At 42.3% G+C, this 14027-nt stretch overlaps 1 long non-coding RNA gene across 1 annotated transcript in view; it reads right to left on the bottom strand.

The window, feature by feature from the left end:
- LOC110259493 overlaps positions 221–14027 on the bottom strand; it is an 83945-nt gene continuing 70138 nt past the window's right edge. Inside the window, exons 2-3 of the long non-coding RNA XR_002341924.1 lie at positions 11604–11693; positions 221–2147 (exon numbers count right to left, since the gene is read on the bottom strand). This is a non-coding gene — a long non-coding RNA (uncharacterized LOC110259493). The remainder of the gene's footprint in view (positions 2148–11603; positions 11694–14027) is intronic.

Raw genomic sequence — 14027 nt, 5'->3', positions numbered from 1 at the left:
TGTTCCTTCTACATCTGAACATGCAGATGAGTCCTGGAGGCCATTCCAGTGAGGAGAAGGCTGGACCTGGGTGTGGGATTCAATGCCAGTGACATTTCAGTCCTGCAGTTAAGATCTACAGTCCCTTAAAGAGCTCTGAAAACAAGCCTGCTTGTTTATTTACTTATTTATTTAATTTTTATTGTTATTTCCCCAATACAATTGTTTTCTACTGTACAGCATGGTGACCCAGTTACACATACATGCAGACATTCTTTTTTCTCCCACTATCATGCTCCATCATAAGTGACCAGACAGAGTTCTCAGGGCTACACAGCAGGATCTCATTGCTAATCCATTCATTTACAGTGCCAGGCAAACTCACTTGGCCACAAAAGCTGACAGGAGACTTACCACCATCTCTGCTTATCCCACGGAGAGTAAGAAGTCACACATTTTGCTGCAGAAATATTCCCGTTTGACCACGGCTGTGCTGTTCCAGATCCCACTGAGGAAGTCATGTCATAGAGCGTATACAGCACGGACACCCTGTTACTCTCCCAAATCCCCCAAATTCTGAATTCCAAAGCATACCAGGGAAGAGATTTTGCAAGTGCACTTACTTTCTGAAAACAGCAAGCGAAGTAATCGTTTTTAATGTCTAATTGAGGGCTAACTCTATGCTCAGTACACTTCCAAGCACTTTAATTTTCACAGCAATCGTCCAGAGTGGGACCCATGATCACCTTTATCCTATAGATAAAGGGTAAAGTTCATTAGCTACAAGAGGCAGGGTTGATACTCATTCCAGGCAGGCTGGTTCCTAAGCCTGTGTTCTTTACCACTACAGCACACTGCTGCTAAATTAATTTGTAAAAACTATTTAGAAATGAATCAAATCAATCCTCAAATTAGATCAGTGAACAGCAGGGAGCAAATACCTTTTTCCACATTTCCACAAATGACAAAGGGCCATGGTTCAGCCAAGTCAGTCTCTCCTCTATATTCCGGCAGAGCAGAGGAGAGCCCAAGAAGACGCCTCTGTGTGGGCCCTGCAGCCCATATACACAATTCTCCTTGCCAAGTAAAGGAGCTGGGGATTGCGGCGGCAAAGCAGAGCTGAAAGGAGCGTAGGCTCTGGGGTCAGACCACTTTGGTTCTACCACCGTGTAGCTCGTGACTCCATTCAAGTGAATTCATCTCTTTGAGCCTGAGTTTTCCCCTCTGGAAAATGGGATTGATTAAAAACAATATCACAGAGACAGAGGAAAGTTTAAGCAACAAATTCTTGGCAAAGTTTCTGGCAGAATGCCAAGCTGAGAGCAAATCCTCAGTCAGCTTTAGATTTTTGTATCTGACAAGACTCGTGCAGGGTGAGAGCTCCTCGCGGGAATTTCCGACAACTGGTAAGCTTGGTGCGTGTCTCTGAAGGCAAGGTTATTATTGGCCAAGTGTCATCCTAGTCTCTTCCAGCTGTTGGAGGGTCATGGACCTCAATCCAATGTAAGGAGCCTTCCTTCCCAACTGCACAGTCAAAAGACAGATCGGTTTAGGTCTATCTGTGAACAGCACAGCCCTGACTCTCAGCCTGGCTTTTCTCGAGCTTTCTCTGGCTGTGTAGTCAGTTGGACATGTGATTATATTCATCCCAGTATCCTGGATTCAGCCGACAGAGCGAGCTGAAGTGGGCCTGCCTGGAGCATCAGGACTAGGCTTAATGTGTAGTGTCTCATTCCAAATGGATGCTTGTACAGTCTCTGAACAAGGCAACGGAATTACATTTCTGCTCAATCTTCTTCCTAAAGTACATTTTGAATTGGAGAGGGTGGTTGGGTTTCGTCCAAATTCTATCTGGTAATGATGAGACGCACCACAAGCCTTACGCACAGCAGACATTCAGTAAGAGTCAGATGGCACAAGATGTGACCAGGACGCACAAAATGGGCTGATCCAGAAGTTTGGTACTCTGCAGCCCTGGGTTACCATGGAAATTCATTCTGTGGATAGTGGTTTGTTAAATGTTAAGTGAGGCTGGTTTTCTCCGATCAGAGTATGCTGTTCTGGTTCAGGGAAAATTAATCATCCTTGGGTCTGTTTTCCTCTTCTGGCTCTCCACTTATCTTTCAGTCCACAGTGTGGCTACCTGGCTTGTGATGCTTGCCTTGATTCTGACATAAAGAAGGAAAATAGAAGAATCCAGCAAACAGTTAATGGAATGCTTGGCAAAGTAAAACTAGGGCTTATTCACGCAGCAGAGTAGCTGATAATTGCCTTTATTATTCTAGGCTAGATTGAGGTCATTGTCTGACGAAATTGGACAATTTTAAAAATGAGGAGAAATGAACACAATTAAGTTTATTTAGACACAACTTCTATATTTTCTTTTACTTTCTTATCAATGTTTGGCTTTTGGTAATAGGGAACAGGGAAGAAAGAGAGGAGATGAAGGAGAGTGGTAAATAGGGAGGCATGTATTACGGAAAATAATCTCTGACACATTAAGTGTTTCTTCCATTTAAAATGGCAAGTGGTGGGAAAGTAAATAAATGTAGGTAACTTTAAACGAGTACAAAATACACGCTATCTTACTCCTGGAGTCCAGGACAGGGGCAGTTTTATGACATTGTCATTCCACTGTCCCATGTTGCACTTCTAATCCTGGCCGCCCAGACTTCACGGATATCTCCTTCTGTCTTAAGGAAGAAAAGGGAGGGAGAATGGAAGGAAGAAGGAAGGGAGGGAGGGAGGAAGGAGGGGGGAGGGAGGAAGGGAGGAGGGGAGGGGGAGGGAAGGGAGGGAGGAAGGAAAGGAGGGAGGAAGGAAGGGGAAGGGAAGGGGGAGGGGGGAGGGAGGGATGAAGGAGGGGAGGGGGAGGGGGAGGGAAAGGAGGGAGGAAGGAAGCAAAGAAGGAGAGAAAGAAGGGAAGAAGTGCATGGCTCACAGCTCTTGTACAATGAGTAAGACAGTGAACCAGAATTCAGTTAATCAGATCCTCCTCTACTCCCCACCTGAATTAATCGTTTTTGCAAAAGTCTTCTTAATTCCATCATTTCTTTCCTCACCTCCATCCTTTTAATACTCAAATCTTGTCAATTCTAGCTCAAATACTTCAAGTTTAAGAAAAAACTTTGACAGCAGCGAAGGCCAGGAGGCTGACTCTTCTTTGCATCCCTCCGCACACGGTGGAGCCCATCTCACCCAGCTAGCCAGCAACACCCGTGTTATTTATCACATAAATATTTGGGGGAAGGCCAATGTACATTTAGCCCCTTTTCTGCAGTTGGAGAGATATGTCCTCTGACTGGATTTTCCAGCACCTCCCCTTTGTGACCCTGGGTAAGTGCCGTTCCCCCTATGGTCCTCGGTCTAACCTTCCATGGTGCTCAAGGATACTAGCCCCACTGCACCACTTCTGCTAGCCAAGACGCTTTGGAGAGTCTTTAGAAAACTAAAAAACAGAACTGCCATTTGATCCAGCAGCCCACTCTTGGGCATCTATCCAGAGAAAACTGTGACTCAAAAAGATATATGTTTTTCTTTTCTGTGGAAAAGTTCATTTGTGCTGTATATTAGATTCCAGATGGACTTTGAGAATAGACCTGTGGATGCCGTGTGGGGGCGGGGAGATGGATGGGGTGCTTGGGGTTAACAGATGCAGACTATCGCCTTTGGAATGGATTAGCAATGAGATCTTGCTGTGTAGCACTGGGAACTATGTCTGGTCACTTACGATGGAGCATGATAATGGGAGAAAAAAGAATGTATACATGTATGTGTAACTGGGTCACCATGCTGTATAGTAGAAAATCGAAAGAACACTGCAAACCAGCTATAATGGAAAAAATAAACATTACAGGGAAAAAAACTAAATAAACTGATGAAGCATTTAATTAAAAAAAGAAAGAAAGAAAAGATATATGTACTACAATGTTCACTGCAGCACTCTATACAATAGCCAAAACATGGAAACAACCTAAATGTCCATCAACAGAGCTGTGGATAAAGAAGATGTGGTACATATACACAATGGAATGTTACTCAGACATTAAGAGGAAAGAAATAATGGCATTTGCAGCAACATGGATGGACCCAGAAATTATCATGCTAAGTGAAGTCAGTCAGATAGTGAGACACCAACGTCATATGCTATCACTTACATGTGAATCTAAAAAAAGGACAGAATGAACTTCTTTGCAATAACAGATACTGACTTACAGACTTTGAAAAACTTACGGTTTCCCAATGAAACAGGTTGGGGGGGTGGGAAGATGGGCTGGGGGCTTGGGATGGAAATGCTATAAAATCAGGTCGTGATGATCACTGTACAACTATAAATGTGATAAAATTCATTGAATAATTTTTAAAAAGTAAAACAAAAGTAGCAATAGTTAAATGCCAGTAATCGCCTGATCTTACTAGAGATCTGATTTCTAAAACTCTATGGCATTATAAACGCCAACTAAATAAGGCTCACACAGTCCCTAAGGGGGGAGAAAATCCCTAAGCACAACTGAGTTCCAAGAAATCCCTGCCAACCATTAATTAATTCAAAGAAGCAATCACCAGAGCCAATGCTATCTAATGTAAGACATAAAACTCACTCGCTCTCAGTAATAGGTCTCATCTGATAAGCTCACTAGGACTGGAAGTTGGCCGTTACATATGTCTGCAGGGTGCATGTAACTAGAGGATATTTATTTTCATGTACTTTCCATCTGATGGCCATTTTTCTGAACTTAAAGATCCACAGCCTGACAATAAGAATAGTGATTGGAGAACAAAATCTCCTTGGAAAATCCAGGACATGGGTCCTCAGGTCCATTCGGTTTAGGAGGCCAGACAAGTTAAGGCTGAGCTGCGGAGGCACTGGATGTCCCTCCCTCCCCTTCACTAGGGCCTGAATCTTTTCCTTCCCTTCTTTTTCTCCCTCTTCTCCTTATTTTTATTTGCACGCCCTTCTGTTTTGTCTGCATTTCCTTTCCTCTCCTGGAACAAAGCCACTCCTGGGCACCAATTTTCTCTGCCAGGGGCCTCTTGGGTTGTGGAAAGCCCTTCATGAGGCCAGGCGGGTGATCCGAGAAGCCTTGGGCATCGAATTTCATGCTTCTCTCCTTGTAGCAATCACAGAGCTCCATCTTGTACAGGTCCTTCCTTTCTCATGACGCACTTGGGAAGCAAATTACTCAGCAATACTAGCGCATGGTTATCCCTAAACTGTTCTGATGCATGCTGTGGATGCACCTTAACATACTCTATAAAACACCTGCATCAATCTTGATGTCCCTGTGAAGTCACTCAGGAGCAAGGAATCCATGGATCCCCTCTGTTATTTCTCTGGCTCAGGAGCATCCCTGGTTACAGTATAGGAAGCAGGGTGGGGGCTTTAGACTGGCATAAATGGGAAAGAAATGCGACCCTAAGTGCAGCCACAAAAACAGCCATCAAGTTCACTTAGAATTGGACTAAGCCAGAACATACCAGAAAACAGAGGAGTCCCCGAGCCTAAAGATCCTATTCCTTCCACTGGATCAGAACCAGAACAGTAGGAGACTAATGCTTGATCAAACAATTTTATTGCCTGTGTTCCTTGGCTGGAATGAACCTAGGGGGTGGGGGAGTGCTTATTCACAAGGCTGTTTAAATCAAGCTGTGAGCCTTTAATCCCACTATCATTTTTGCTGTGATTAAAACTCCAATGGGCTACATCACATGCAATTTCTGTTTTCCAGGGCAGACCAAAATATCTTAATAAAAACAGAGAGCCATGCATGTCAAGCCGGGGATGAAGTCGAGATTAAACCAATGCGGGGGAAAGTCCATAAGGACTGGGGGTATTTAACTTAATGTGAAAACAACATATAAAATTACATCTGTGTGGGTCAAAGAAGCAAAGAGGCTTGGATATGTATTAGACACAACACGCAGGGCTAAGGTGGAAATATGGATAAAGATTAAAGAGCTCAATAAATAGATTAGTCATTTTGTAATTAGGTTGGAATACAAATTAGAGGCCAAGTGCCTTTTAAGTGGGATTGTTTGATTTAAAAAATGTAAATTGTAAGTTTTTGAGAAAAAAACATTTTCAATGAGACGCCACACTGTCACTTTGCATTTAGTTTCCTTACATATCTTACCTGCAAATGCAGCTATAGCTATGGGAAGTGAACACGATTCTGCAAGCAATTAGCACTGCAACCGGCAAACTCTCCACTTGGCCTTCTGCAAGTTTCCCTGATTGACTGATACAAGAAAACGCAATGCTCCTTTCCATGCTGCAGATCCACAGAGGAAGAAGAATGCAACCCTCCAGTGGAACCCTTTTCACTTCCTACTGTTCCCAGGAATTTAAATATTTAAACACCTCCTACCAGCTGCCACTGTTTACTGGAAAACCTTCTTTGTCTCTTTACTCCTTTTCTCATCAAGTTGGAATGTCAGCCAGCCGCACATGGCTGTTTCACTGAGGCCCATCACATCAGCCAGCCTGAGTTTTCATGACCTTGCAAGCTCACTCTTATCTCTGGCTGGCTGGTCTCCTCCTGGTCCCCCATGTGCATCTCTGCTACTGATGCTCCTCTACACTGAGTGGTTCCTCCCCTCCATCTATCATGATAAGCGGTCATCTACCATGAAGGATGGGCAATTTCCATGTTTTCTCTCTCTCAGTCGGTGCAAGAACCTGTCATATAATATTATTATTCCTGCTTTATAGATATGGAAATTTAGACTCAGAAAGATTCAGCAGTTTACCCAGCCTCATAAGATGCGGAGTCAGGATCACTGCCTCTCCTCATCACTGCCTCTCCTCCGATCTCTCTTGATCCTTCTGCAACTTCCATAGTCCAGCTCAGGCCTAGCTTATCTTGGAAGCTCAGGCTACTGCTCAGAACCACAGAGCTGAGCACTAAACTGTCATATGATTGCTGTGTATTTATTTGTTTAATTCCCCATTTAAATTTTCAACTCCTGAAAGGAATAGACTGCCTCCTATAAAACACTCACTCACACACATTCACAGACACACACACAAGGAGCTCTTAGCTGATTATAAGGACTGAGGTACGCTCCTTGAGGAGGGAGAGTAGTATCTGTTCCTTCTCATTCTTTCCTCTCATCCTCTGAAAACAGGTAATAGGAACCTTGTTGGATTCATTCCCAAGACTCACTGGGTCTTGTTCACTGGAGGGCAGGGTCAGTGTGAATATCCAGGATGCCTTCTCTTATTTTTCTATTTCTCCTTGTAGCTCAGGTGGCAAAGTTAAGGCAGACCCACTCCCATGTAGGAAGAGGCTCGAGCATCTCTTGCTCCCAATTTTCTTCAAACACATGGGCGTGGGTATTCTTGTTCCCTTGTCTCTGGTCCCAAGTGTCTGGTCAGAGGGTAAGTGAATTCTGGAATGTAGGGTTGGGTTTGTTTATTTGTTTGGGTTTTGGGGACTTGGAGGTTTTATTTTGTTTTGTTTGGGCTGCACTCTCGGTTCACAGGCCAGGGATTGAACCTGTGCCACAGCATTGACTCAATCCACTGCAGTGACAATACAGGATCCTTCACTCACTCACTGTACTACAGGAGAACTCCTAGAATTAGATTTGAGCTAAAGACTTTGAAGAGCCCATTGAGTTTTAAGGCTTGCTTGGGTGCTCAAGTCCAGTCCAGCCTACTAAAAAGCTATTTATTTTGAGTTTGAGCCAGTCAATACTAAACATAATTAATACTAAGGTATAAGAGCATTTTTTTTTTTTTTTTTTTTTTTGGTCAGGCTGGGTCTTCCAAAAAGAAGATACCAAGAAGGATGTGCAGGGACTTTATAAGGAAAACACCCATGGAAAAGGCAAGGAGGAAGAAGCCAGGATAAGGATAGGCTGGGCTCAGAGAGCCATCAGACTGATGCAAGTCAGACCCCAGGAGAGAGAGGGATGGAGAGGAAGTTGTGCAGAAACACTTGAGACTCATGAGGTCAAAGGGAAATTCAACGAACCCATCAGGTGGCTGTCGGAAGCAGAGAACTGCTCATGGGAAGGGTGGCCTCAGTGCAAAACCAAGACAATTTTCAAAGAGTAGCATCTGAGGCCGTCAACTATGTTCCATAAAGTAAGAAAATGGTAAAACATGCTCTCATACTATCACAGCTCATATCCCTCATCAATAATTGCTGCCTGACTTGACCTTTCACTGCAAAACTCTTCTCATTTCTTCTTTGGACTTCCATTTTCAAGCAGCAGGAGGAAACACATCTTTGAGCAATAAGTACTTTAAAAGAAAAATACACCCACGGTTTATTTGGGAAGGCTTCAAGCTGCACACATGCAGACTGTTCAGAGTTCATTATCCTGAGAAGTCTTAGGAAAACTCTAGAGACATACATTTGGATAATGTTTCATATCCTAAAGATAAACCAGTTCTCATATTCCTCAGGCTTATTATGCCTGACACCTAACAACTTCTACTGCTGTTGCAAAGGTATGACCCAGGCCAGGTACCCAAGGGCTGTATCATATCCAAGGCCTTCATTCGTCACAGAGGAAGCTTCCATAATCCTGTCACTCTGTGGATGGACTCACAAACAGGATGTTGGTGGTTTCTAGAGCATTCTCATGGTAAAAAGACATGCTGGGCTCCGGCTCCTCTGGCACAGTGCCTTGACAGAGTAGACAGAGTTTGCTAATTTGGTTAACTGTGTAGCTGCATTTCACTCAGAATTATAAGAAAGTGGGTCCTCCCCAAAATGTGTGAGCTTCTTACTTCCTCGGCATAAAGCTTGGCATGAAGCTAATCTGGTCCTAAGACTAAGTCTGGGAAATAGAAAATGAGTGGAAGTGACCTGTGCCATTTTCAATCCAGCGCTTACTTCCCAAGTGTGTCTCTCTCCCTCTTCATTGGCTGGTGCACTGGCAAGGACTTCTCGGATCAGAGGAGGGTGGTGCTGGGTCCCTAAATGATCAACTCTCTCCAACAGGCATGAGACAGTGACACAAGACAGAAATAAACTGAACTGTGTAAAGTCTCCAGGAATTCACTGTTATTTGTCATAGCAACTATATTTATTTATCATTAATAATAAAGCATTTTTCCCTTAAGAGCCTTGACCTGTTACAATCAGATTTTTCTTTATGTTAACTACATACAAAACAAGCTCACTCTAAAATTTCTATCATTTATAAAAAGCAATCATATATATTCCAAAATATGTCTTATGTAAAAAAGACTCAAAAAGGGGTTTCTCAGGAATTCTCTTGTGGCATAGCAGGTTAAGGATCTGGCATTGTCTCTGCTGTGGCTCAGGTCACATCAGGTCACAGATGTGGCAGGGGCTTGATCACTGGCCCTGGAACTTCATATACCACAGGCACAACCCCCCCAAAAAAAAATGATTTCTCTTTTTTAAAAAACAACTTTATTAAACATAAGACATGATACCATAAAACTCCTAGAAGAGATCATAGGCAAAACATTCTCTGACATAAATCGTACCAATGTTTTCTTAGGTCAGTCTCCTAAGGCAATAGAAATAAAGACAAAAATAAACAAATGGGACCTAATCAAATTTACAAGCTTTTGCACAGCAAAGGAAACCATAAAAAACTCAAAAAGAAACATACAGAATGGGAGAAAATACTTACAATTCATGTGACTGACAAGGCTTAATTTTCAAAATACAGCTCATATAACTCAACAACAAAGAACAAACAGCCCATTCAAAAAATAGGCATAAGACCTAAATAGACAATTCTCCAAAGAAGAAACACAAATGGCCAATAAGCACATGAAAAAATGCTCAACATTGCTAATTATTAGAGAAATGTAAATGCAAATTACAATGAGGTACTGCTTCACACTGGTCAAAACGGCTATCATTAAAAAGTATACAAATAACAAATGCTGGAGAGATGTAGAGAAAAGGGAACCCTCTTACATTGTTGGTGGGAATGTATGCTGGTACAGCCACTGTGGAAAATAGTATGAATGTTACTTAGAAAACTAAGGACAGAGTTACTACATGATCCAGAAATCCCACTCTTGGGCACATACCCAGACAAAAGCATAATTTAACAAGATACATGCACTCCTATGTTCACATCAGGACTATTCACAGCAGCCAAGACAGAGAAACAACCTACATGTCCACCAACAGACGAAAGGATACAGAAGACGCAGTACATGTACACAATGAAATAATACTCAGCCACAAAAAAGAATGAAATAATGCCATTCATAGCAAAATGGATGCAACCAGAGATTATCATACTAAGTGAAGTAAGTCAGAAAGGAGTATACCACATATCACAGCACTTATACGTGGAATCTAAAATATGATACAAATGAACCTATCTATGAAACAGAAACGGACTCACAAACAAGAACAGATTTACGGTTTCCAAGGGGTTGGGGGTTGCGGGAGTGATGGAGTGGGAGGTTGGAGTGAGAAGATGTAAGATATTACACATGGAGGGGATAAACAACAAAATCCTACTGCACAACACAGAAAACTATATTCAATGTCCTGTGATAAACCATAACGGAAAAAATATTTTAGAAAGAGAGAGAGAGAGAGTGTGTGTGTGTGTGTGTGTGTATTTATATATTTGAATCATTTTGCTGTACAGTAGAAATTAACACAACATTGTAAACCAATCATAGTTCAATAAATAAAGATACAACTTTATCAAGGAATATTCGATATACAAAAACGTTTTTGGACCTCTTTCAAACAATGTGATGAGTTTGGAGAGATGCATTCACTTGTGAAACCACCTTCACATTCAATACAGACATATATATTACCTCCAAAAGTTTCCTTCTACCCCTTTGTTTGTGTTTTGTGGTAAGAACACTTAATATGAGCTCTATCCTTTCAGCAGGTTGCTGAACACACATACAGTGTTGTAATCTGGGTAGCGTGTTCTACAGCAGAGCTCCAGAACTTATTCATCTATCCCCTGTGAACAGCAACATCTCATTTCCCCCCCATCTCAGCTGCTGGAATATATCATTGTATTATCTGTTCTATGTGTTTTGACCACTGTAAATAACTCCTATAAATGGAATCAGTTAGCATTTGTCCTTCTGAGACTTGCCTGTTACACTTAGCATAATGTCCCCGGTTCATCCATGTTGTCACATAGGGCAGGATTTTCTTCTTTTTTAAGGCTGAGTAATATTCAATTGTTATGTATAGATCACATTTTATTTATCTACTCATCTTAGTTATTTTTTTAAAAATTTATGGCCATACCCACAGTATATACAAGTTTCCAGGCCAGGGACTGAATCCAAGCTGCAGCTGCGACCTAAGCTATAGCTGCAGCAATGCCAGATCCTTTAACCCACTGTGCCAAGCCAGGATTCGAACCTGCAGCTCTACGGCAACCCAAGCCACTGCAGTCAGATTCTTAACCACTGCACCACAATGAGAACTCTATCTTTGCTTTTTTAAGTAATGTGATAAATGGGGTTTCTTTAAATATTATACTCCCCAGAAATGCTGAATTCATTCACAGCTATTTGAGACCATATCTATTTTTTGAAGTGAATTATGAAAAAAAATGATAAATTTCTCATTCGTCCAATTCTTCATCTTTTTTTTTTGACCAGAGCCTATTAAAAAATGAAGTTGATGACTTACCCAAAACATATATATTTTCATTATTCTGTGGAGGCAGAATGTAGAGCTGTGAGAGAACTGATTTGCAATAGATGCTCAGGACCTTCCTATCTGAAAGCACAAGAATTTCAGAACAAAACAGAAATTGTTTTAGTGTGTCGTTACCCTTCCATAAAGCTTGCCAGAGCACAGTGGTCAGTAGATTTAACTTCCGGTGCAATCATTCAAACCCCAGTCACAACTAGAACTTAGGTTTCCAATACGGGCTCACCTTTACACTGGAGAACTCTCATTTTTAACCAGTGCTCCCTAATGGGCCCAATACAAGAGAAAAACAAAGTAAAATTCTCATATTTATATTTCACTTGCTAAATGAACAACAGCTTCCAGAAGTGAAACTTCCACACATTTCTGGAAAGAAAGAACCACAGACACAAATCATCTACTGCAGAGCCTCCCAACTGCTGAATTATCTATCATACTCACCACATATGGATGACAAGATCCCAAGACAGCAATCCCTTAGCTCTCTGTGGAGCTGATGTTGCCAAAGGCCCTGGGGCCCCTTCCCTCAGAGTACAATCAGTATTATTCGTTTACCCCAGGATGTTTTGGATTTGCCATTTTTCTATTATGGCCATCAGGTCAAAAACATTGAGAAAGCATGCATCTGAACGAGCAACCTGTATCATCCATACTGAATCAATCGTGGTGCTGTGGACGGAAGTGGTGGAGACACCAACTCAAACTGGCTTGACTGGTAGGAAACGCACTGGCTCATGAAACTGAAGGTCCACGCAGAACCAGCTTAATGCTTAATGCAGATCTCTCTGAACTTCTCTCAACCCTGACCTCACGATAAGGGCTGAATTTGTCCTCCAGCTGCCTGCCTTTATGGTACCAAAGTAACCACAGCAGTTTCAGTCTTCCTATCTAAGGCTCTACGTTCAGAAAGAGAAGCAGGGAGAGGCCATCCCTCCTTTTGGTTTCCTCTTCAGAGTGAGGAAATTCTTTCTCCACGTTCCTGGGAGACTTCTTCTCGATGAACTGAATTGAACACTGTGCCCCTTCCTCAAACAGTCTGGCTAAGGGTGTGTGATGATGATGCGGAATACCTATCACATTCAGGATGTAAAAGTGAGATACTGCAGCACCACCTGCTCTAGACCATCCCGGACAATGATACCCACAAAGTAATACATGTGATGTAATAATATGATTATTCTATAAAACACATTTATTAAAACTTCACATATTAAGATTTCAAAAGTTTGGTCTACTACTTAGTCATATTGTGGGACACCAGAGAACCACATCCCACATATTGGCAATAATGAACTTTACAGAAGAAGAGGGAAAGACAGTGAATGGTGTCATGGGGGAGCCATGGAAGAACAGAGGGTGCAGCTTGTTACAGGGACAATGAGTCCCCTAATTGGACTGTATCTGAAAACTCACTGAGAAAAGGTGGAAATGAAAATTTTAAAAATGATGGCATGTGAAAGATCTTAAAACCAGGGCGAAGAATTTTTCTATTACCACATAAGTAAATGGGAGCCTTTTGAAGCTTTTCATCACAAAATGATAAAAGAATTGTATAAGTGATATTAAACTGACAGGTCTATCAAGGACTAATTGAAGTGAGAGATCTTTGCAATAACGAAGGAATAAAGGTAACAAGATTCAAAGTTAAAAATAAGGGGAAACACCAGACAGGGGCATTTCAGACAGAATTGACTAGAGTGGAGAAATAGGACATGCAGCATGAAAAGAATAGCCTAGAGTAATTATTCCAAGATGTATTAAATAGGTTCTTTAACACAAGACTCCATTCCACCTATTTAGAGTCATTTAACGTGTGTGTGTGTGCATACGTGCTCTGAATCAGATTTTTGACGAGGCCAGACTCAAGTTCCCTATCCAGCAGACTCTTGAGTCTTTCCCAGCACATCACTTCTTTGAAACAATGAAGTCAGGAATGGGAAAGTTCCACCTCAAAAGAACAAGGAATGTAGCATCAAGTTCCTCCTCCCTCTAGGAGGTCCAGCCCAGGGCCCTGCCCCAAGGAACTCCTAAGGGCGCTTCCTGTAAAGGGGCATCGGGGCCCTGTTTCTAGAGTGTGACATCTTCTTGATGCTTGCCGGGCATCTTAGAAAAAGGAAAAAAAAAGGAGCAGGTGCTGGAGAAAAGCTGCTGTGGGATCACTCAACCTTGGTGCCGAATTGCATTGGCAGTCTTGCTCCTCACTCACTGTAGGGTATTTCACAATATTTTCCACCCTGTATCCTGGATTCTATGACTCCTGTTTCTCAGTATTGCTGGCTGGCAGCCACCAGAGTCCTCTGGGAACAGCTCTGGGCAGCTCCCTTCCACTGTGATGGTGAACAGAGGTCCAGCTGGATGTGGCTGCCATGCTGCTACCACAGCTGTGGTCTCGGAAGTCAG

This window comes from Sus scrofa, chromosome 2 (assembly GCF_000003025.6).
Source record: "Sus scrofa isolate TJ Tabasco breed Duroc chromosome 2, Sscrofa11.1, whole genome shotgun sequence".
In the NCBI taxonomy this organism is placed as follows: Eukaryota; Metazoa; Chordata; class Mammalia; order Artiodactyla; family Suidae; genus Sus; species Sus scrofa.
The sequence above is the reverse complement of the archived record's forward strand: the minus strand, read 5'-3'. Positions and strand labels throughout refer to the sequence as shown.